We start from the raw sequence: 24,724 nt of genomic DNA on the forward strand, positions 1-24,724 counted from the left end.
TAGGGGTGGGACGATATGAGAATGTCATGCTACGATTATCATGGCCAAAATAATCCCAATTTACGATTTTATCCCAATTATAAATAATCCCAATAACAACTCTGGTTGCTAGCTCAAAACGGCTGATCAAATATTCTTCCATTACATAAATATTGTTATTGTGCATTTAAAAAGCCATTACAATAAAATAATATCAAAGAAGGTTTTTAATAATTTACTAATACTCTAATAACATGTAAATCTCTAAATATATATGGTTGCCAGCTTCATTGACAATACATTGCAGAGGATGTTTAGTGGCATTTAGAATTGCCATTTGTACTGCATTTGCCATCATTGCACATCTATACATTGCACACCTGTAAGTCACATCTGTAACATACATATACTTAATACAAGTACATTTTCTCCCCTCTTCTATTCGCACTTCTTGTTAGATGCTAACTGCATTTCGTTGTACTGTACTTGTACTTTTTCAATGACAAAGTTGAATCTAATCAAACAAAATATATATTCAGATATGCTTCACCAGTTAAATTAAAAAGGTAGTCAGAAACACTTCGGTGACTGGCAAGAGATTTTTAAAATCACTTCTCTGAGGATCAGAGGGGGAAAATAGATTTCATTTCTTACCGTTACTGTAAGAAATATCTTCATGAACGTCCATGCGCATTTTATGTGCATTATTAGCTTACGATAGGGCTATTTGATGTGTCGATTCTTCATAATAACTATTTAATTCATTATAACAGCTACCGGTTATGTTGTGCACATCATGTATTGTGCAGATCATGTAGATGGTTAATGTTATTTTGGCAGCCTTGATTGCAGCCTTTAGACGTCCTGTAATCCACAATGGGCACCTTGGTTTTCTTCGCATTTGGGCCAGGGTGTTGTCAGCGCACCATGTCATGCGACAGTCTGTGGTGCTACTTGGTGGTTTTGGATGCACCGATACATAACATCCCAGAGGTTCTCAATTGGATTCAGGTCTGGGGAAAATAAGCGCCAGTCAATGGCCTTCTTCGTTCAGGAACTGCCTACAAACTCTGGCCACGTTAGGCTGGGCATTGTCCTGCACCAGGAGAAACTCAGGACCCACTGCACCAGTGTAAGTTCTGTGTCTGAGGATTTCATCCCGGTACCTAACAGCATTCAGGAGACCGTTGGCTAGCACGTGGAGGTCTGTGCGACCCTCCAAGGATATGCCTTCCCAGACCATCACTTACACACCTCCAAATCAATCATGCTGGATGATGTTGCAGGCAGTCTTCAGACTCTTTCACATCTGTCACTTGTGCTCCTGCTCTCAACTGTGAAGAGAAAGGGGCACCAGTGGTGGACGTCCCATTTCGGGTGTTCTCTGGAAGAATGGCAATCGAGCTGCACGGTGCAGGGCTGTGAGCACAGGTCCCACTAGAGGACGTCGGGCCCTCATGCTATACCCATGGAGTCTGTTTCTGACAGGTTGGTCAGAAATATGCACACTACTTGCCCACTGGAGGTCATTTTTTAGGGCTCTGGCAGTGCTCCTCCTGTTCCTCCTTTCCTCCATATAAAGGCGCAGATTATGGTCCTGCTGCTGTGTTGATGCCCTTCTACGGCCCTGGTCAGCTCTCCTCATGTAACGGCCCGTCTCTTGGTATCTTCTCCATGATCTTGAGACTGTACTGGGAGACACACCTGCATGCCCTTGAGACTGTACTGAGATACACAGCAAACCTTCTTGTGACGGCATATAGATGTGCCATCCTGGAGGAGCTGGACTACCTTTTTTGCAACCTGAATGGGCTGCAGGTACTCCATCATGCTACCAGCAGTGACAAGGACAATAGCAAAATGCAAAACAAGTAAGAATCAGTCAGGAAGAATTAGGAAAGCGCAATTGTCTGTGGCCACCAACAGCAAAACTATTCCTGTTTTGAGGGTTGACTAGCTGTTGCCTCTCCAGTGTACCTGTTGTCACTTTCATTTGCATCAAAACAGGTGACATTGATTCACAACTGGACAGACTGAAATCCCTGGAGTTTATTTGACTTGGTGTTATACTGTGATGATTACACGTTCCATACATTTTTTTGAGCAGTGTATAACTGTCATAACTGCAAAATGTTATCTGAAGGAAAGAGGTGGTAGGGAGGAAGTAAAAACTCAATAAAACATTTTATACAAAAACGTTAAACCTTCTGTCTCGCGAACATAGTTGAAGCTTATTCCTGGACTAAAATCTCCATTGAGCTTGATTTTTATTTGTCCAGCACAAGGTTTAATCTGTATCTACAAAGACCAGCCCTAAACCTCAAAAGCCAGTTAGCTGAGCAAGCTGACAATGTCTGTCACTGAAGGATGTTCACAAGTACTTCTTCAGCCACTTATCCCACTACCGGGAGTCTCGTCCAACACTACTCACTCAGCTGCAAAGCAGATCCTTCAGTAATTTTTTCTGCTAATTCTGCCTATTTGACCCTATTAAAATCCCTCTCCTATGACTCTCACTGTCCCCTTCTGGTAAGCTCAGCCCTCCCCTCATGCTTAGTTGCTTAGTGACCCACTATGAGCTCGCAGAACTGGGGTATGGACAGCCGGGCAAAAGTGAAGGAAAACGAAACTTTCAGATGTCCTATCATCTTTTCACTCCCTCCTGGCTACCTTCCCTTCTCTATACCTTACTGAAGCTACTTTCTATTACTCCAAATTTCAGTCTTGTTCCTCCAACCCAAGGAAACTATTTTCCACTCTCTCACCTCTCCTCAACCCTTTAACTCTTCCCCCTCCATATTCCCCCCTCTGTGAGTGACTTTGTCAGACACTTTGAAAAGATGGCCTCCACACCTTATTCATTCAGCCTATTGTGTTCACCAGTCCCTCATACACCAAACTTGCCTATGGATAACTGATATTCTGCAAATAATTATGTCTGGTTGCCAGACAACCTGGCCCTCGAACATGTCCTCTTCACAAGTCCATCTACCCCCTCTACCCTTTCTCAATACACCAGATCACTTCTACACTATATCAAAAGATTCCGATCCGGCACAGATTTACTTTTTGTTTTCTTTACATGACAATATTCTGATCTAATTTGTAGACATTGTCTACACATAAAAACATACGATATATGTACAACTATAAAAAAAAAGTATACAAGGAATTCTAGGGTTAGAAGGTAGGACATGCAGGCAACAGTAACAATAACAATAATCTTTTTTTTGTTATTCAGGAAAGTACAAAGTTGGTGTTGCAATTGCAACATTGCATTGATTCCCAGTGTTGAGTTCTTTGGTGAAGAGAATAGTTCCCGACATTGTGATTGGATTTGACAGCACTAAAAACAAAGGGTTTTAGTGATGTAGGTTTAGCTTGTTTCCCGTCTTAACTAACAGTGTTGGCTAGACTAGTGCGCTTGTTGGTGAAAAAATGATATATATATATATATATATATATCTCATGACAACAAGTAATTTAGATTAGCACAAAAAAAGTGAGGATTTGCAAAATCTCCAGATGAAACGTTTTGGTTGGCCTTTACCTGATTTATTGTTGGGGATTTTGGATGAGCGTCCACTTCTAGGCCAAGTTGCTGTCATATTTTATGCTCTCCGTTTGTAAATTATTTGCGTCATAATCAAGGACAGATCTACATTCTATGCAGCTCCTGGGCACGAGTGCCTTTGGAGGCCCCCTCCACCCCTAAACTCACACAATGTTTGTACAGTCCCTGGTTGAGGAGCCCTGGTATGGTTTGTGGTGGAGCCGATGGGCCCTGGCATGGGCTGTGTGGAGTTGAGGGGCCCTGGTATGGGTTGTGGTGGAGTTGAGGAGCTCTTGTATGGGTTGTGGTGGAGTTGAGGGGCCCTGGTATGGGTTGTGGTGGAGTCCTGGTAGTCTGGAGGCACTTGATGGACTGAAGGGACACCATACGCAAGTGCTATCTACATTTTGAATTCACAGTGGACTGCCCCAGGGGCCTTGGTCCATTATGGGCCTCGGGTACCTTGTAGCCCAAGGCCCCTAATGATCAGGCCCTTGGGCCCAGACATTTTTCCTGGTCCATAATCTGGCCCTGCTCATAATGGACTGATGGAGCTCAAATATTTTTGAGATGGTTGTATAGCGTTCCCCAGACTACCCAGATTCTAAAGTTCACTCCTTTGAGTGGTTCATTTGGTACCCAATTATTTACCCACATGATTCTACTTACCTACTTGATTTTTCTAATTAAACATATTTTTGCACCTGCACTTCCATATTAATTCCATATTAATTTTGTTTTTCTGCTACACACTAGATTTTGTATAAACCGATACATAGAATTTGTAACTATAAACCTGTTATGCCAGATAAAAAAGACTGTTTTGGATTAAATAAGATTTCATGTGAAATACTAAGAAAAACTCACATACTTCAAGCAGCACTGTACTGTATATGGACGTACAATTATTTATAGTATAGAAATGGATGAAAATATTTTGTAAATGTGCACATAAAGTATAAAATTTGTTTTTGGTAACAATTGATGTAGTCTCTGTACACACTCTGTGTGCAGAGTGATGGTTTAGATAGGCTTTAAAACATCATCTACAGCTTAAACTAGTGAAAAGTATGCCCCCTGCTGACGCCCCTTTCTGTTTAAATCACGTTTCATCCAGCCCGCCATCAGGTTTCATCCTGCCCGCCATCAGGTTTAATCCAGCCCCCCATCAGGTTTCATCCTGCCCGCCATTAGGTTTCATCCGGCCCGAGATGTTCTGGGTAAAAAAAAGAAAAAACATGAAAAAACAGACACAATGTTTGCATAGTTATTATCAACTATGTGAGTAAAGTAAGAGGTTTCTCTGATATAATACATTCATTGAAGCTAGCATTATGAACTCTATCCACAGGAAGTCATGAAAACCACCAGTTGCTGCTCTAACAATCACGTTAAGCTATCTTAGCAAAAATGCTGTCGAAAAAGAGAAAGGTGGACTTGGAATGTCGTTTTAAAAAAATTAAAACGGGGAGGTACATGGCAAACCTATATGGCTTATTTGTTCACAGAAAGTGGCTGTAGTAAAGGAGAATAACATCAAACGACACATTCTGTTCAGGCTTATATGTGAATTTAACAATCAATTCACTGTCTTTACTCAACTGGAGAAGGATTTCCCACTTTTTCGCTCTCTGTTCACCATCAAGGCATCAGATGTACCAGAGGAACTCCAAATGGAGCTGATCAAACTGCACTGTAGCGCAACGTTGAGGGATACATTCACATCTGGTGGTTTGGAATCCTATCCATGTCTGACACCAAATTACTCAAAGACGGCAGCCTTTGCATCAGAGATACTTTGTATGTTTGGGGCAACATACCTATGTGAGCAGGCTTTCTCTGTAATGAACATTAACAAGTACAAACTGTGCAATTGGCTAACACACAAACATCTAAATGACGTAATGAAAATTGCAACTGCCCATAAATTGGTCCCCGATGTTGACAGGCTGGTAAAAGCCCAAAAATGTCAGGTGTCAACCAGCAAGTGAAAACATCATAGCCTCCCTACTATATCACGCTGGATTCTGTTAATGAATTCAAACACAATATGTAAGTAATGTTGTTAATAGTTGTATGAAATGCCTTATGTGGCACTTATATTAGGGAATTTGGTTCCACATCTACCTTTTGTAATTTTACATTTTGGTGATTTCATGTGCCAACATGCAATTTCTGATTGTTACAGCTATTCTTGAAAGAGATTTGGTGTTTTATAACAATGTCCTGCATTCTTTCAAATGTATAATAAATGAATAACACAGATAATAACAAACATAACATGTAAATGTTGCAGAGAAAAAGGCTTTCTGTTCAACCTGTATTTGTTGCAATTCTCACTTTGCTTCATGTAATAATACATTGTGTTTTCTTCATGTGCCAAGAATGCATTGATTGGTATCTGTAGGCCTTGATTTCAAACAATAAATCCACAAGCAGCCTAAATAACCATAGAGTCAAATATATTTTAGCAAAAAATTATCCAAATCTGGATCTGATAATAAATCTTTGGAATTTCACAACTGTCAATTCCCTTAATGAAAATGTTTATACTGAATTTATAACACTTTCAATTGGAAATTAACTTTCTGGATCTGAAATTATTAAACACTCAACATGGCTACAGGCAAAATCCAGAGAGCAATACTATCCTCTGGGCAGACAACTAAAATTGGGGGACTATGTACAACGTGTTCAGTAACTTCTAAACGGTTTATCCAATACCCTCCATTAAAAGCAAAGAGTCCACACTTTAACCCTAGAAATGTGTCACTGTCCAAATATTTCTGGAGTTTGCTGTATATTTTCTGTATAACTCAGAAAGGGGATGTGATTGACAGTCCTGTTCCTCAGAGTCCACTAACTGGAGAGTACCACACCTGTGGAGTACCTGGGCTTTATAAATACATTTGATTGATTGATTGACAATAATAAACATTTTGTAATTTCTTAATGGTGAAACCTATTCGCCTACGATTGTTGTCAGACTCACAAGACAACAGGGCTTAGTGTTGAACACAAACGTCATCAGAATCTAATGACTCAGTCAATTCTTTTTCAAAGGAAAGTAGTTACAAACCTTGCAGGCAGCCTGTGAGCTTCGTTGATGTCTGGCACATTTAGATTCTATTGACAGTTGAGAACAGAAGTGATGGCGAGGCAGAGTGATGATGACTTGGAAAATCATGTTCGGAATAATGTATTTGGGACAGGTGCGCCTGGATGAGTGATGAATACAACTGAATCTCATGTATGCCTATCTTTCGTTTAAAGCTGCTGTACAAAAACAGTTCTTCCTGTGTCGTCCATTATGGGTACTGGATTTGTAGCCTGAGGTCAAATTGACACAAATTGATCATGTGCCAGAACACCCCGATAATATCAAAATATTCAGTATTCTTTTCTTCGGTTAACCGACCAAATAAAGCATAATATAAAGAATAAAAAGGTCTATATCAAAATGTATAAAACATTTGGCTCAAGGTCCCTGATCTAGGCTTAAGTGGAGCAAGTGTTTTAGATGAGAGAACAATAGATGTAAATGTCATATTTACTTTAGAAAGCAACATGCTCTGAAATATTCACAATTACTTTCTAGGACATAAGTTGTAATAATTAAATACCATTTAAGATGGGATCCCTCATTATGTTTCATTCTCACTGTTAACAGCCTTGTTAATAATAACATATAGATTTTTGGTTTCAAACTGACAGACACATACACACACTGAAGAACAGAAAGAGAGAGACACACACACACACACACACACACACACACACAGACACACACACGCACACACACACAGCTGGCTTAATGACATGGTAGCAGGGAGTGAAAATGACTGGGTATATGTTTGATAGATGAGTCACTTGTCTGGTCGCTTCAGACACTTCATTTTGCTAGGCAATGCATTTCAGGGCAGACAAAATCACATTGATATTCACATCATTTGCGCCAGACAGCCTGCTTAGGCTACGAACTCATCTACAGCTTCTCTAAGTTTTAACATGTCAGATATTCTCTTTGATAATATGAACAAACACAACGCATAAGGTTGTATTGTCACATTAATTATTCATAATATGTTCATATTTCTACAAATGTGCAACTGGCTATTAACTGAGAGATCAGAATCTTCCAACTCGTCTTTGCTAGCAGGTTCAAAACCCCCTTAATGAAGAAAAACATTTTGCGTACCGTGACGTCGCCCGGTATGGCGCAGGCCCGGGGTTGGGGCTCGTATGCGAGCGCCTGGTGGCCGGGCCTTCCCCCATGGGGCCCGGCCGGGCTCAGCCCGAACGGGCGACGTGGGGCCGCCCTCCCGTGGGCTCACCACCCACAGGAGGGACCATGAGGGGCCGGTGCGAAGAGGATCGGGCGGCAGTCGAAGGCAGGGGCCTAGACAACCCGGTCTCTGGACACGGAAACTGGCTCTAGGGACGTGGAATGTCACCTCGCTGGCGGGGAAGGAGCCTGAGTTGGTGCGTGAGGTTGAGAGGTTCCGATTAGAGGTAATCGGGATCACCTCTACGCACGGCTTAGGCTCTGGAACCACACTCCTTGAGAGAGGGTGGACTCTTCACCACTCTGGAGTTGCCCATGGTGAGAGGCGGCGGGCTGGTGTGGGTTTGCTTATAGCTCCCCAGCTCTGCCGCCATGTGTTGGAGTTTACCCCGGTGAACGAGAGGGTCGTTTCCCTGCGCCTACGGGTCGGGGATAGGTCTCTCACTGTTGTTTGTGCCTACGGGCCGAACGGCAGTGCAGAGTACCCGACATTCTTTGAGTCTTGGAGTCTCTGGGAGGGGTGCTGGAAAGTGCTCCGACTGGGGACTCTATTGTTCTACTGGGGGACTTCAACGCCCACGTGGGCAACGACAGTGACACCTGGAGGGGCGTGATTTGGAGGAACGGCCCCCCGGATCTGAACCCGAGTGGTGTTCAATTATTGGACTTCTGTGCTAGTCACAGTTTGTCCATAACGAACACCATGTTCAAGCATAAGGGTGTCCATCAGTGCACGTGGCACCAGGACACCCTAGGCCGCAGGTCGATGATCGACTTTGTTGTCGTCTCATCTGACCTGCGGCCGTATGTCTTGGACACTCGGGTGAAGAGAGGGGCGGAGCTGTCAACTGATCACCACCTGGTGGTGAGTTGGATCCGATGGCGGGGGAGGAAGCTGGACAGACTCGGCAGGCCCAAGCGTACTGTAAGGGTCTGCTGGGAACGTCTGGCCGAGTCTCCTGTCAGAGAGATCTTTAACTCCCACCTCCGGCAGAGTTTCGACTGGATCCCGAGGGAGGTTGGAGATATTGAGTCCGAGTGGACCATGTTCTCCACCGCCATTGTCGAAGCGGCCGCTCGGAGCTGTGGCCGTAAGGTCTCCGGTGCCTGTCGAGGCGGCAATCCCCGAACCCGGTGGTGGACACCGGAAGTAAGGGATGCCGTCAAGCTGAAGAAGGAGTCCTATCAGGCCTGGTTGGCTTGTGGGACTCCTGAGGCAGCTGACGGGTACCGACAGGCCAAGCGGGCTGCAGCCCGGGTGGTTGTGGAGGCAAAAACTCGGGCCTGGGAGGAGTTCGGTGAGGCCATGGAGAAGGACTATCGGCTGGCCTCGAAGAGATTCTGGCAAACCATCCGGCGCCTCAGGAGAGGGAAACAGTGCCCTACCAACGCTGTTTACAGTAGAGGTGGGCAGCTGTTGACCTCAACTGAGGATGTCGTCGGGCGGTGGAAGGAGTACTTCGAGGATCTCCTCAATCCCGCTGACACGTCTTCCATTGAGGAAGCAGAGGATGAGGCCTCAGAGGTGGACTCGTCCATCACCCGGGCTGAAGTCACAGAGGTGGTCAAGAAACTCCTCGGTGGCAAGGCACCGGGGGTGGATGAGATCCGCCCTGAGTACCTCAAGTCTCTGGATGTTGTGGGGCTGTCTTGGTTGACACGCCTGTGCAACATCGCGTGGCGTTCGGGGACAGTGCCTCTGGGATGGCAGACCAGGGTGGTGGTCCCTCTTTTTAAGAAGGGGGACCGGAGGGTGTGTTCCAACTATAGGGGGATCACACTTCTCAGCCTCCCCGGGAAAGTCTATGCCAGGGTTCTGGAGAGGAGAATACGGCCGATAGTAGAACCTCGGATTCAGGAGGAACAGTGTGGTTTTCGTCCGGGCCGTGGAACACTGGACCAGCTCTATACCCTCTACAGGGTGTTGGAGGGTTCATGGGAGTTTGCCCAACCAATCCACATGTGTTTTGTGGATTTGGAGAAAGCATTCGACTGTGTCCCTCGCGGCATCTTGTGGAGGGTGCTTGGGGAATATGGGGTCCTGGGTCCTTTGCTAAGGGCTGTCAGGTCCCTGTACAACCGAAGCAGGAGCTTGGTCCGCATTGCCGGCAGTAAGTCAGACTTGTTCCCAGTGCATGTTGGACTCCGGCAGGGCTGCCCTTTGTCACCGGTTCTGTTCGTAATTTTTATCGACAGAATTTCTAGGCGCAGCCAGGGGCTGGAGGGTGTCAGGTTTGGGGACCACACAATTTCGTCTCTGCTCTTTGCAGATTATGTTGTCGTGTTGGCCCCTTCTAACCAGGACCTTCAGCATGCACTGGGACGGTTTGCAGCCGAGTGTGAAGCGGTGGGGATGAAAATCAGTACCTCCAAATCCGAGGCCATGGTCCTCAGTCGGAAAAGGGTGGCTTGCCCACTTCAGGTTGGTGGAGAGTGCCTGCCTCAAGTGGAGGAGTTTAAGTATCTAGGGGTCTTGTTCACGAGTGAGGGAAGGATGGAACGGGAGATTGACAGACGGATCGGTGCAGCTTCTGCAGTAATGCAGTCGATGTATCGGTCTGTCGTGGTGAAGAAAGAGCTGAGCCGCAAGGCGAAGCTCTCGGTTTACCAGTCAATCTACGTTCCTACTCTCACCTATGGTCATGAGCTTTGGGTCATGACCGAAAGGACAAGATCCCGGATACAGGCGGCCGAAATGAGCTTTCTCCGCAGGGTGGCCGGGCGATCCCTTAGAGATAGGGTGAGAAGCTCGGTCACCCGGGAGGAGCTCAGAGTAGAGCCGCTGCTCCTCCACATCGAGAGGGGTCAGCTGAGGTGGCTTGGGCATCTTTTTCGGATGCCTCCGGAACGCTGGAGGGACTGTGTCTCCCGGCTGGCCTGGGAACGCCTCGGTGTCCCCCCGGAAGAGCTAGAGGAAGTGTCTGGGGAGAGGGAAGTCTGGGCATCCCTGCTTAGACTGCTGCCCCCGCGACCCGGCCCCGGATAAGCGGAAGAAGATGGATGGATGGATGTTCATTCACTGTTTCCAGGGGCTTAACTTTACAATTGTTTTATTCATTTCAAAATACAGTTAGGTGCGTAAATAACTGGACAATTTCTGACATTTATTTTAACAAAATATAAGTAACAGTTAAATAATGAATATGGGCTTAAAGTCTAGTCTCTCAGCTTTAATTTGGTATTCACATCCAAATTGGAGGAAGGGCTTAGGAATTACAGCTCTTTAATATGTTGCCCCCTCTTTTTCAAGGGACCAAAAGTAACTTAAAACTTAAAAGCTGAACCGGTGTGGGCAATTCATTTGTTATTTCTTCATTAATTAAGCAGGTGAAAGGTCTGGAGTTGATTCCAGGAATGGCATTCACATTTTGAAGCTGTTGCTGTTAGCGCACAACATGCGGTCAAAGGAGCTCTCAATTCAAGTGAAACAGGCCATCCTTAGGCTCCAAAAAGATCCATCAGAGTGATAGCAGGAACAGTAGGAGTGGCCAAATCAAAAGTATGGAGAAGGCTTGGAACAGCTCATGATCCGAAGTATATCACATCATCTGTAAAACACAGTGGAGGCAGTGTGATGGCATGGCTGTGCATGGCTTCCAATGGCACTGGGTCACTAGTGTTTATTGATGATGTGACAGAAGACACAATCAGCCGGATTAATTCTGAAATGTATAGGGAAATATTGTCTGCTCAGATTCAGACAAATTCAGCAAAGTTGATTGAATTATATTCTGGAATATTCTACAATGTTACCTGATCTCAACCCATTAGTGCATGCATTTCACTTGCTGAAGACAAACTTATATGTATGTCTCTCCATAATCCTAAGGCAGAAAGACCCAAGAACAAACAACAACTGAAGACAGCGGCAGTAAAGGCCTGGCAAAGCATAACTTAGGAAGAACCCAACGTTTGTTGATGTCCATGCATTCCAGACAGCTTAGAAGAATTATGATTTATATCGCTCCTTATGATATGTGGTTCTGTTTGTGAATTGTAAATAATTTTCCTCGTTTTTTTTACATTTAGGTCTTTTATTGAATGACAATCAATGCGGTTTAGCAATTTGTAATGACATTTTAGGGAACACTAGAGATGGGTGAACAAAGAGTCTTGGCATGAAGCACTGGCCATCATGATATGACATGCATGATACTGGGTTAAGGCTACGTACACACCGATCAGACATAACACTATGACCACTGACAGGTGAAGTGAATAACACTGATAATCTCATTAATAAGGCAGCAAGTGAATATTCTGTACTCAAAGTTGATGTGTTAGAATAATGGGCAAGCGTAAGGATCTGAGCGAAAACAAGGGCCAAACTGGGTCAGAGCATCTCCAAAAATCTGCAGTGGTCAGTACCTATCAAAAGTAGTCCAAGGAAGGAACAGCAGTGAACCGGCGACTGGGCTGGGTGAACAAGGCTCATTGATGCACGTGGGGAGTGAAGGCTGGCCCATGTGGTCCAATCAAACAGACGAGGTATTGTAGCTCAAATCGCTGAAAAGGTTAATGCTGGTACTGTTAGAAAGGTGTCAGAACACACAGTGCATCGTAGTTTGATGTGTATGGGGCTGCGTAGCCGCAGATCAGTCAGGGAGCCCATGCTGACTCCTGTCCACTGCTGAAAGTGCCTACAATGGGCACATGAGCATTAGAACTGGACCACAGACCAATAGAAGAAGGTGGCCTGGTCTGATGAATCACATTTTCTTTTACATCAAGTGGATGGCCGGGTGCGTGTGCATCACACATGGCACCAGGATGCACTATGGGAAGGAGGCAAGCCGGCATAGGCTGTGTGATGCTTTGGGCAACGTTCTGCTGGGAAACCTTGGGTCCTGCCATTCATGTGGATGTTACTTTGACACGTACCACCTACCTAAGCATTGTTGCAGACCATGTGCACCCTTTCATGGCAACGGTATTCCCTGATGGCATTGGCCTCTTTCAGCAGGAAAATGCGCCCTGCTACAAAGCAAAAATGCTTCATGAATGGGTTAAGGCTAGGTATTGTCATAGCCTAGGTACCTAACAGATTGTTGGACATGTTGCAATTTTGTTTTGAAATAACAAAAATTCTACCACAGAATAGAATAAGGGTTTGGGTTAGAATAATAGATAAGGGTTAAGTTGAGTAGATAATTAGTTAAAATGTAGCTTTTACCATTTTCTGATACATTTGTGAATAAGGTAAGCTCCAGAGGGCTAGTGACATCCAGCTGCGATGGGGAAAACACAGGGAACAGTCAAGATTTGAGTGTTTATGCCCTGGAGTGGGTTTATTTTTAAAGAACTCAAGTCAAGAAATAGAAAATCAACTCAAATACAGACTTCTGGGGTAAACGTGGAAGCCAGACCTGGTTTTTGTAGCTGGTGGTTCTTGGGTATTCTTACAGGTTGTCTTGTACTGTTCTGTGCTTGCCCTGTCCTCGGGGTCTCTTTTATACAGGTGGTCTTTTACTGTCCTGTGCTTGCCCTGTCCTCAGGGTCTCTTCTATACAGGTGTTCTTGTACTGTCCTGTGCTTGCCCTGTCCTCAGGGTCTCTTCTATACAGGTGGTCTTGTACTGTCCTGTGCTTGCCCTGTCCTCAGGGTCTCTTCTATACAGGTGTTCTTGTACTGTCCTGTGCTTGCCCTGTCCTCTGGGTCTCTTCTATACAGGTGGTCTTGTACTGTCCTGTGCTTGCCCTGTCCTCAGGGTCTCTTCTATAAAGGTGGTCTTGTACTGTCCTGTGCTTGCCCTGTCCTCAGGAACTCTTCTATACAGGTGGTCTTGTACTGTCCTGTGCTTGCCCTGTCCTCAGGGTCTCTTCTATACAGGTGGTCTTGTACTGTCCTGTGCTTGCCCTGTCCTCAGGGTCTCTTCTATACAGGTGGTCTTGTACTTTCCTGTGCTTGCCCTGTCCTCAGCTACATTTGTGCTTCCACTTGAAAGTGTTTGCATAGTCAACAAGTGTGCATGGATTGAGTACATTTGGTTTGTTTTTGGGTTTAGTGCATCGATACTGCTCAAGTTCGTATACTGTGGGAGGTCAGAAGTTTTCTTTTATCCTCGTATCCTGGGGAACATTAGCACCCTCCCCCCTGTTTTCAGATTAGAAGTATGTGAGCACACCATGTTCGATTGTTTTAGGGAGAAATTATTCAGTGCGCCATGTGACCAAGGTGTACTGGGACCTAAATTCATGACCTATTATCAATGTAAAAACTAGGTCACACAAAGTGGTATGACACTCAGACAATATACTGACATAGTGGCAGAACTTATATCTGCAGGAAAGAAATGTCAAGTGCGAAGTGAATGAATACAAATGAAATGTGTTAAATCTGAAGTGCCATTAAATGGAGCAATCTCACAATGTTCGTCATTGATGGATGTTCACAAGTAGTTCTTAAGCCACTTATCCTACTCCCCGGAGTGTCTTGACATGTTTTTCTGTGTAGTGTAGTTCACTATAGACTTGCTTCATTCAACAATGTACATGCTTTTTTGTAGAACTGACCATTTAGGGACAAGTGCAGTGAGAATAAGTTGGGCGTATATGAGAGATGATTATCATAATTAGCACCAAATGTTATTTTCTATACATTGTTTTGGCATTGAGAGCATTGTTTTGTCAATTGCATGGTCTACTGAGAGCTTTAGAGAACAGCATGCTGTTATTTTAGTCTCTGCTAATGTACTGCAGTTTCTATTGCTTAAAAAAACATATTTTTAAGATGGAATCTTCCTTTTAATAGAAAACAGGAACTCTGAAAGTGCTGTTATTCTTTGTTGGTAAAACATGGGTAGAAAGAGACAGAAATAAATTTTGACAGTCTGTACTTTTGCCTCATATTCATCTTTTAATCATATTTTCATTTGTTCAGCAAAAATAAACATTTTGACTTAACTGTTCCAATTCTTAGAGGGTACTGTAGATTGTTGTTTTTCATGGGTACACTCATTCACGCATGCATGAAACACACGCATCCATCCCAACACAGACACCCATTAAGTTAGCTAGTGTGTTGACAAGTCTGTCCAGACCAGACTTCTCAACACTATCATTACCGAGCAGCTCCGCGCCTTTGTAGCACGGCTGTGTTTCACTGGGAGTTCAGTACCATCAGGAGAGGGCGGCTTTTGCTCTCTTACATAATAGGAATCGGTAACATTTGCCTAGCCCAAGAAAACCAGAACTCTACAAGCTGTGATTGCTACCTGTTAACCTGCTATTAAATTACCAGATGTTCCCACACCCAAATGTCAGCGTGTTTTCTGGCCTGATCCTCTCCTATCTCTCTCCCCCAATGCCCCATGCCTTGCGATATGCTGAACCATAAACACAGGGGTGTGGCACAAAATTCTGGACCCTATACATAGGCGGTCTCTCTTTATTCAAGATTCAAACATTGTCGAGGGCCCCTTCTACACGTTAGGGCCCAATATGCATAGTACCCCTTTCCCCCTGGTCCGATGCCCCTGCATATATGTACAATGGACTACTTTCCTGTACAATGGACGACTGTACAGTGTTACCTTTCATCTTTCATTTCAAAGGCTGTGTTTCTTGGCTTCATGGAACAACTCTGTGTTTTAGCACATTAAAGATTAACACTGCATAGTATTAAATGGAAGGTTGTTTTTATATAGATTGATTCTAGGGGACCCTCATGTAGGTGATTACGGGAATAATAGATTTTTGACAGGAACAATGGACAACTACAATAGACTGATCTTTTTGTAACAAAAGTACATTACTGATTGAATCTGCAAAAACACTTGCTTCAAGTTTTGTATACACTGCATACCAGTTTTTTCCATTCTGTTTTCTTGAAGAAACCTAAACATGATGCTGAAAAAGGCATTTTCTACTAACCCTGAAAACTTGTCTGTCCTCTTTCAATGATCATCTGTTTGAATCTACTCATAGCTGACCTATAATGGTGGCAACTTCCCCTTATTGCATTGTTCATCAACATAATGGCTCACTATATAATGTTATGTTCAACATTACTACACTGCTCAAAACAAATTAAGGGAACAAGTAATCATCACAGTATAACACCAAGTCAATTAAACTTCAGGGATTTCAGTCTGTCATGTTAGGAAGCATAAGCGATTGTGAATCAACGTCACCTGTTTTTGTGCAAATGAAAGTGACAATAGGTGCACTGGAGAGACAACAGCAAGACAACCCCCAAAATGAGAATGGTTTTGTAGGTGGGGGCCACAGACAATTGCTCTTTTCTTATCCTTCCTGACTGATTCTTCTCTGATTCTTCTCTAGTCCCATTCAGGTTGCATAGGTAGTCCAGCTCCTCCAGGATGGCACATCTTTATGCTGTGTCTCCCAGTACAATCTCAAGAGCATGCAGGAGATACCAGGAGACGGGCCGTTACACAAGGAGAGCTGGACAGGGCCGTAGAAGGGCATCAACCCAGCAGCAGGACCGGTATCTGCTCCTTTGTGCGAGGAGGAACAGGAGGAGCACTGCCTGATTCCAATTGAGAACCTAGCTGTAGTAGCTAGCCACCTAATGCCACAGCAAAGCTGTCTGACAAAATAATTTCTAAGTAGATAAGGCACACTTTGAAGACTGCTTATTAACTACTATGTTCACTCTGGTCGTTACATGTCCCATGGCCCATTGTCCTCCTTCGACGAGAGTGTGTGTGCGTAGCCAGGGACAACGGATTATGGTGATTATAGTTAATTACAGCGTTGTCTGTGCAAATTAGGTTGAGTATTATGACTAATGAAACTGGAAATCTCTCAGTATCTCACAGTTCCTTAAATTCCTGACCTAGTTCCTCAAACAGCGATTTGAAATCCCAAATGATTTAGTTGATTCATGACAAATAAAAAACATGACCTAAATATTGATCAGTCTGACAGACAGCCTACACTTAAGTTGTATTCAGTAGTAAAATTGTTGTTTGGTTTGTCTTTCTAATGCCATTTTTCTTTACTGGCAAAAGAGTCAAACATATATGACCAATGAATTATGATATTGACTCTTACAATGCTCCCCACGTAATTACTTGACTAGTAAGTGTTTCAAGGCCAGAGGAACATTCATTAGCCCTCTTCCCCAATCGGCAAAACATGTTGAAGGTGTAAAGTCCATCAGTAAGTCAAGGTGACGTCATGGTGGTACCAGTGACGCCGACGGGGACACCAACCGTGAACAAAATATATATATATCACCTTTGACTGTATCACGGTGTTGAGGACTATTGTTGTTGATTGCTCACAGATTTGCTGATGTTTGCCGCATAAGTGGAGCTGGTCACGAAGGGCCAATGTCTCTGAGTGAGTGAGAGTGAGTGAGTCTTGGTAAAATAGCATAGTGGTTAGAGACACAGCCATCCATGCAAGTGACTGGTGTTTGAGTCTCGCCACGGACATAAATGATGCATTAGGATTTGTTCAGGATTGACAAAATCTTCACTGCTTACAACCTTCAGTATTATAGTAAGTCTAAAATAAAATTGTTTACGGTTATATTGTGACTATTTTCGAAGTACGCATCTGTGCATGCTTTCTGGGGTAATGGCCTATAGATCAAAATCCAATGCTCAGTAAAAGAGGAGGAGTTTCCACAATTCTCTCTTTTTACTTGACAAAATAGTCAGTTATCTTCACCTACATTGATAGTTATTATATCAATGTAAATCACGAATGAAAGAAAAAGGAATGTTGTGTCATGAAATTAAATGAAGTTCATCTTAGGTCTAGCAATAAGGAGATTCTAATAGGTACAGTGGGGAGAACAAGTTTTTGATACACTGCCGATTTTGCAGGTTTTCCTACTTACAAAGCATGTAGAGGTCTGTAATTTTTATCATAGGTACTCTTCAACTGTGAGAGACGGAATCTAAAACAATGATCCAGAAAATCACATTGCATGGTTTTTCAATAATGAATTAGCATTTTATTGCAAATAACATCATCTTGTCACCTGAGCACATGCTTGTATCAGAGCTGTAAGTCTGCAGGGCATGGTTACTGTCAGGATAGTGGTTCCATTACCAGGATCACCTGTAAATAAAACATGTTCATCCTCGACTGTTTACTTTACAAGAGAGAGAATAAAAAGCTTTTAAGACTTATAATATTGTAATAAATTCCATTGCGCTTGAACTTAAACCGGCATGTTTGAGACATACTACGCAGGAACACGTCAATCGAGAGAAAATGCAGCGATATGCGTGCGAGAAACTTGATACAGTCGCGACATAATTTTATTCACACTTGCAAATGTTCTGGTGCAGTAGGCCCGCCAGTACCAGTGAGATCCAACACCCTCTCCTTCATTCAGAGCATGGATATCCGTTTTTTTGTTATTTCTGTTATTATTTGGTTCTGGTGCTACTGTAATAGTGTTTCTGTTTTTGTGTGATATTTTTTTTTGTACTTACTAAAGTGCTCCTTTGTCCTGCATCCTGCCTGCAGTGTTACACCCAGGGGCTTGATCAAAACGTTGGCACACTATCTTGGAGTGTGGCGTCTCGAGCTATCAAAGTCTGGAAGTAACCTAGCGTCTTGAGTCTTCTTCGATATTTTGCAGAAAATATATGGAATGTTAATAAGCCCTGTATGGTGGTTTGGATAAAAGCATACACCAAATGGCACATTAGTGATTAAGCAGAAAAAGTTTCACGTTATGAACAGAGTGCTGAAGCAGGCGCCACTGTGAACACACATTAAGAGAAAGAAGCAGCAAATATACAAAATTGGACAAACCTTTATATGTACTGATCTGATATCAGTTTTAAAAGCATCTCAAGGCTAAGTTAATCTCTTGAACCTTTTTACAGAGTCACTGTTAAATATTTCAGCTGTTTACTTAAACCTAAAGTTGCACATACATTTTCTTATAATTTATTGAGTGCCACAAACGACTCAGAGACTGTTTCATTAGAAGCTTTCTTGCCCTTTGTGGACTTTGTTTATCAAAGATTGCTGCTAAACATGGTGTCAATTAGATGTGCTCTCAAAACAGTCTGATGTGAAAAGATCTGGTATGATGGTCAAAAGATAGTGGGAGAAATATCAGAATTAGGTTGGCTGACTAAGCAGGCAGGCTCTCTGCAAGGCATTTTGGGAAATGCACGTTACATTATTTTCCAATGTAGGAAAGATACTCTACATTGCTATAACTGTAGCCTAAATTCCATTTTTATTGGGAAACTGGACCCTTGGTTAATGCACCAGACGAGTGCAACACTAGAGAAAGGCCTTGTAATGTTTCTAGAACTCAGGAGTTGTAATGGAACTGATGAAAGCGGCAACAAGCAAAAAGCAGACTAGGTTTTCTAAACAAACAAGACAGGGTAAACATTCTTATCATTACAGGATACCAGAACGGTCAGCGAGGTACACAAAAAGGTTCACAGGAGCAGCCTATTCAATGATGTTTAGTTTATACTGTGCTCGGTTCTCCACTTCTCCGTCTTTCTCTTTGTTCCATCGCACTAAAGAACCACACCTCACGTGTCTCTGTGTAGATGCTTGAAAGGGTACATGGCGGACTGATAACCAACCAGTGAATAGGACTATAGCACCGACTTTGCCCTCGTTACACAGACCCAGAGTTGGAGCAAGTAACAGCAAGGTGAGAGGTACCTGATTGGGTTTCATCACAGAAGGCCTCAATGTTCCCAAGCATTGCAGACAAAGACCGGTTCAAAGTCTATTAGTAGAGCAGACATGGAAAATATGAAGGTAGTTAAGTGTATTACGTACCACACACACACACAAACACACAAACGTTTTACTCTGTAAAGTGTCACAACTGAACGTTTTAAGGAGTTTTGGCAAATCATTCCTGCTTGTCCTGTTGTGGTCAAGTTGTGCAAGTCCTCTCACCTGTCTACATTCTGTTTAGGAATGCTTTTTAATGGTGTTTTTTATGTAGTCCACTAGGTGGGACTTGCTATGGGTAAAATAATTACACGCTTCCATCTTGATTATCAGGGGCATTCCTTATTTATTCAAATTGTTTTAATTTGGTAACTGGTTTTAGATCATTTTACTACAGTACCATGTAGTGGCCGCAATAAAAATATCACACAGTCCATTAATCCCCAAAAAGCCCCTGCATTAGTCACTGGCTCAAAGTGCCTTCCATTCTCACGTGTTGCTGATGAAACTCAAAGGGTGACTGCCAGAGAGTGGCAAGGTGATCAATAAACTCATCCACTTCAGGAGACACTTGTGACTTGAATGATGCAACATATGTTCCGCTTCTAAATAATAAAACAAGCGTGACATTTTAAATAACAAATCCCTCCTGTCCTTTCAGAATAAATCCATCTCATGAACTAAACATTTAGTGGCAGGTTTCATGTGTATTTGTCAAGTATTCAGACATAAATGAAGGCACGTGTCATGTAATTATCCACATTCGGTTAAAGGGACAATTGTGCAAAAGGCGGAGATGTGCATGAATGCACAAATTGAAGGCTGAGAGCAAACAGGAACAGGGTTATTTGGGATTTTGCTAATCTTTTTTTCAGGGCTCCAGCATTGCATGTGGTGGAAAATCATCCCCAGAAAAGTTGTATGCGTTTATAGCAAGGTGAGAGGTACCTGATTGGGTTTCATCACAGAAGGCCTTAATGTTCCCAAGCATTGCAGACAAAGAACAGTTCAAAATCTGTTAGTAGAGCAGACATGGAAAATATGAAGGTAGTTAAGTGTATTATGTACTACACACACACAAACACGTTTTAAATATAGAACTTCTTCTAAATCATAATCCCACAGTTTCAGGACCAATGCAGAACAAGTCATTAATGTTTTGAGGTCTGATATCTTTGTATAGGATTCATCCTGTCCAGAGCCAGATTTAAGTGCAGAGGTGACACAGAAACCAGGTTGATTATGAGTAAAGTGGGTTAATGGCTTCTGAGTCATCAACAACAACCTGGTTTATCTTTAGATTAACCCAATTAGATCCCTGTAGGCTGCCTCCGTCTAATCACATTCAATTGGTAAACATTGGGATACCTGTATGATTACTGCCTTGTTTCACCGCCTTGACCCTAAAGAATCCTCAATCAGTCCTAAAGTCATCAAAATGTCTCCTGGTTCCAGAGTACGTGTTCTAATCTAGTTTCCGTTTTTTTTCTTTTAGGTCATAATGAATGGGATCACATGTAGACACACTGACTCCATTACAAGTATCGATTCATGGTTATTACCCAGACATTGACTACGTAAAAACATGCACCACATTCAACCTGATGAAAATACATAATTACCTTGTAAGGAAAACAGACCCAATGAAAAAAGCCCACATTTATATAACAACAAAAGGTATGTGCAAAAGGGTTTTGACGTAACTGCAAGTTAGGTTGTTTGAAAATCTAGAACGATTTTGCAGGTATGTGTCAATGTAACTAATTGTTTTTTTATCATTAGGTACAGAGTTTTGGAAACGATTTTTCAATGGAAAAATCTGATCGAAACTTTTGAAATAATGTTGGTCCTACTTCTATTGAATTACTTAAGAATCACATGAATGAAAGCTGGATAATAAAAGTCTGGGCAGCCCATAACATCTAGAAGAAAACCAAATGGATGCAGGAGGATTTTTATTTTAATAATATGAAATAGGCGTTTACTGCTATTCCCTATAGAACCAAGTGTAACAAAACATTTGTACATGGCAAACTATTTATTGACAAAGATAAATCATAAGGACCAAAGTGTGTCCCCTAGGGTGGTCCAGTAATATTAGCTAATCAATAATTCAATGAAGTAGATTTGTTTTTAATATCAGCTCAAAATGAAAGAGAACATGTTGTCATTTGTTATGTACTGTCCAGTTTTGGGCCCCAGAAATGAACCAATTTGAATTGATCTGTTGATCATCTGTTGTTTTGCCTCTTTCTCTCTCTTGATTATTAACATATATTGGTAGTTGCTTTGCCTCAATACACTGTGTAAAATATTTCTGTTAAAGCATTCTCAAGCAACATATTGTCATTTTCAGCAACGCCTTGGGACTAGCTAGGATTAACTATGCTCTGGGACAGAACAACAGTTTTTTTTTTACCTTTCCAACACAGGGATTTGATCTACAGTAGCAACCTTTTGGTTACTATTCAGAGCCTTCAACCATTAAACTACTCTGCCTCATTCCACAATGAAGAATTACAGACATTCCTACTTTACCCCCTCTGTTAATATGATGGACAACAACACGTACAAAAGAGACAAGGCAAAAGATGGATGATGTACAAAATATAGTCAGGATGGACACTGACGCTTCACTGTAATGACCTCATAAATAATTCCACAGCTCATACACTGCTTTGCAACGCAAATTGAAAATGAGCTACAGGCGTTCTCTGTGTGAAAACAAATTGGGTGTAGACAAGGATGTTACTTAGTCTTGATGTTCAGCTATACTTCCGGTAGGCAGTGACATTTTTATATGTAAACAATGGGCCACAAACCAATTCAAAATATAGGATACATACCAGTAAAGCTACAAAACTCCCTCTTGCTAATTATGTGTTTATTTAACACATCAACAAACAGCGTGGCTCCACAAAATACTTTGAACGACAGAGTGGCTTGTTTCTACCAGGTGTTGTAGAGCTGCGTGAAGTTGGCCCCCCACCCAACTCAAAACGTTGTCAAACTATGCTCAATTGTTTGTGCTCCCTTTGTGCTGGTTTGTGCTGTAAAAAGTTTTGTTTGTGCTGTTTCGGTTTTTTAGATATTAAAATAATATTTTTAGGTCATTCTGAGGTCACATGCTCCAAATTCACCCAAAATAGTCTCGTTCGTTGTGCTGCGTTTGTGCTGGTTTGTGCCGGTAAAAGTTTCATTTGTGCTGCATTGGGTTTTAAAATATTAGAAATTGAATTATAGACGATGATGTCACCAGCCCCCCCCCCCCACATGCTCCAAATGTACCCAAAATAGACACAATCATTTGTGCTCCATTTGAGCTGGTTTCTGCTGTTAAAAGGTTTGTTTGAGTTGCTTCAGTTTTTTAGATATTAAAATAATATTAGGTGGTCATTCTGAGGTCACTCAGCCCCCCACATGCTCCAAATTCACCCACAATAGTCTCGTTCGGTTGTGCTTCGTTTGTGCTGGTTTGTGCCGGTAAAAGTTTAGTTTTTGCTGCGTTGGGTTTTAAAATATTAGACATTAAATTATTGTTGATGACGTCACCAGCCCCCCCTACATGCTCCAAATTCTCGTTTGTTTGTGCACAACTAACTGAATGGGAAAGACACTGAATGAGAGAGAATTATAGACGGTGCACCAGCCCACTTTTTTCTAACAGTAGGCTAGTTGAAGTAACAAGGTAAGACCTAAAGAATCGGCAAACCAAATCACAATATTCACTTATAGGTTACTGTTATCCTGTGCGTTTTCAACTTTTAACAAACACTGATGCGGATCACAGGATGTGTGGATGCAACATAAACTTCAAGGTAAGTGTTTTTACTTACTGTATGCTGTGTTTTGTTAATAATATAAAAATTGTCACAAATACACGCACCACAATCTGTTTGCTGTGTTTATACACGTGTGTATTGTAAAGGCCTATAAGCCTATATGTCTCTTAAGCTCACTATGTTTTTTTTTTATTATTAAACATACACTGATATTGTGAAATATTATTACAAGCTATTTGCTATTTTGTAGCTATTTTTGGTTATATATTATATTATATGTATAATTACAATGTCATTTATTCCTGTGATGTAAAAGCAGAATTTTCTGTATCATTGGACCTACTCCAGTTTTCAATTTCACATGATTCATTAGAAATCATAGTAAAATGTTGATTGTATGCTCAATTATTATTGGTGCTCAGTTAAGAAAGGTTCTTAATTTTGATCAATGTTGATCAACCTTTTATTAATTTATTACATCCTTGCTAAATAAAAGTATAATTTTTTCATATAGGCTACATTACTTAACCATAATCTTTGAAATGTTGTATATATTGGTTTTCAGAAGAAGAAAAGAACAACGATAAGCAACACAACTGTTTTCAAAATTGATAATGTTTCTTGAGCATCAAATTCATAACATCAGTAGGCTAGCTATTTTAGAATGTTTTCTGAAGGATCATGTGACACTGAACTAATGATGCAAAAAAATCAGCTTTGATTACAGGAATAAATTACACTTTACTATATATTCACATATAAAATTGCAGTATTATTGGAATAATATTTCACAATATTAATGTATTTTTGATAAAATAAATATAGCCTTGGTGAGCATAAGGGAACATTAAACTTTGAGAAACATGAAAAAATTAACTTTTTAAAACTTTTGACTGGTAGGCTACTGTGTGTGTATGTAATGCTTCCAGTTGGTGTCGTGTTGGCAAGGAACCAGGTGCAGGCATATATCACATTCATGGGTTTAATAACCATACAAACAAACCGAACGGAAAACTCTACAAACGACTGAATGAAATAAAAGTGTGCAACATGCGTCTTAACAGGCAATTTTCAGACAGTACAAACAAGCAACACTCACCGATAAACGAACAGACAATAACAGCAACAATGATCCACAATGTGGGGAGCAGAGGGGAAACATTTAAACAAATTGGGACCTGGTGTGAAGGATTGAAAACATGTGACAGTCTGGGATGTGTTCGTGAGATATGGGAACTTGAGAATATATGGCACGGTGGCGCGGAGGATCAGGGGCCGGGAGAGCCGACGGAGGGTCGGCGGCCGGGAGAGCCGACGGAGGGTTGGCGGCCGGGAGAGCCGATGGAGGGCTGGCGGCCGGGAGAGCCGACGGAGGGCCGGCGGAGGGTCGGTGGCCGGGAGAGCCGACGGAGGGCCGGCGGCCGGGAGAGCCGACGGAGGGCCAGAGGCCGGGAGAGCAGACGGAGGGTCGGCGGAGGGCCAG

The 24,724-nt window shown here is 42.4% G+C and overlaps 1 long non-coding RNA gene across 1 annotated transcript; it reads right to left on the bottom strand.

Moving 5' to 3' along the window:
- Nucleotides 1-19,440: 19,440 nt before the first annotated feature.
- LOC105012863 lies at nt 19,441-24,372 on the bottom strand. The gene is made up of 3 exons (XR_828198.2): nt 24,341-24,372; nt 20,408-20,474; nt 19,441-19,508 (listed from the first exon to the last, which is right to left on the bottom strand). It is a non-coding gene; the product is annotated as an uncharacterized LOC105012863 (long non-coding RNA).
- Between the last annotated feature and the right edge of the window lie 352 nt (nt 24,373-24,724).

This window comes from Esox lucius, chromosome 11, assembly GCF_011004845.1.
Source record: "Esox lucius isolate fEsoLuc1 chromosome 11, fEsoLuc1.pri, whole genome shotgun sequence".
Lineage (NCBI taxonomy): Eukaryota > Metazoa > Chordata > Actinopteri > Esociformes > Esocidae > Esox > Esox lucius.